Source organism: Octodon degus, unplaced genomic scaffold (assembly GCF_000260255.1).
Source record: "Octodon degus isolate 3935 unplaced genomic scaffold, OctDeg1.0 scaffold00286, whole genome shotgun sequence".
Taxonomy (NCBI): domain Eukaryota; kingdom Metazoa; phylum Chordata; class Mammalia; order Rodentia; family Octodontidae; genus Octodon; species Octodon degus.
Window position 1 is genome coordinate 1,550,704 of NW_004524862.1, and position 1,117 is coordinate 1,551,820.

Sequence of the window (1,117 nt, forward strand, 5' to 3'; positions counted from 1 at the left end):
AAGGAAGAACTTACCTGATGGAGCTAGACTGATATAGCTTATTCTCTCTCTGTCTCTGTCTCTCTCTCTGTTTCTCTCTCTGTCTCTCTCACCAGATTAAGGACAATTTATTGTTTTTATGTGCAGAAAACTCAAGAGTACACTTAGCCCAGTTTGGTGGCAAGCTCTTTAGCCTTTGCTTTCTCCAGCTTGGGAATACAAGCCACGGATTTTGGACCCAGAATGTTGCCTCCCCAATGACGGTGGATCTCATCGTATCTGTCATTGTGGTTGGTTCTGATGGCCTCCACCAGCTTAGCCAGCGTGTCTTTGTCTTCCGAGTTGACTTGTGTGAAGGCAACAGTGGTACAGGTCTTCCTGTGGACTAGATGCCCCAGCCTGGCCTTCTCCTTGTTGATGCAGTAAGGGACCCCCATCTTGCGACACAGGGCAGGCAGGAACACGACCAGCTCAATGGGGTCCACATCATGTGCAATCACCATGAGCTGAGCCTTCTTGTTCTCCACCAGAGTGGTGACAGTGTTGACACCTGCTGAGGACTGGTGGCCTCTTAGTGGGGACATCCCCTTTGCCAGCAGCTTTCTCCTCTGCCCAGGCCAACAGCCTCTGCTTCTTCTCTTGCTTGGTCTCTGATCTGTACTCGTGGGCGAGCTTAAGCAGCTGGGTAGCTGTTTGGTGGTCCAAGGCTGTTGCAGGGGGCACCTTCAGCCGCTTGTACAGGATGGCCCTGTGTCGCTGCAGCTGCATGTAGTGGGGCCATTTGACAAAGCAGGTGAGGTCTCTCTTGGGCTGGATGTCATGTCCAATACCCAAATTCTCTGGCCTCTTCTCAAACAGGGGATTTACCACCTTCTTGGCTTCCTGCTTCTTCATGACAGCAGGGGCCGGGGCCACCTTCTTGCTCTTGGTCTTCTTTCCTTTCGGCATCTTGGCCAGATGACAGAAAGAGGCTCTTTTTTCTCTTTAAAACAAAATAATTTTCTAGCTATGTTTGCCAAAAGAGAAACGAATAGATCTGATTCCCAAATTTTGAATTTTAAAAACCATGTACTAAAAGGAACTAGGGCTTCTTGAAGAGTTGACAGTTTCCATTGCTGGGGTGGTGTTAAGGCTTATC

The 1,117-nt window shown here is 49.2% G+C and overlaps 1 protein-coding gene and 1 pseudogene across 1 annotated transcript in view; one reads left to right on the forward strand and one right to left on the reverse strand.

The window, feature by feature from the left end:
• Atp23 (ATP23 metallopeptidase and ATP synthase assembly factor homolog) overlaps positions 1–1,117 on the forward strand; it is a 43,613-nt gene that overhangs the window by 5,477 nt on the left and 37,019 nt on the right. The window lies entirely within an intron of this gene.
• On the reverse strand, positions 144–927 carry LOC101570134 (annotated as a pseudogene).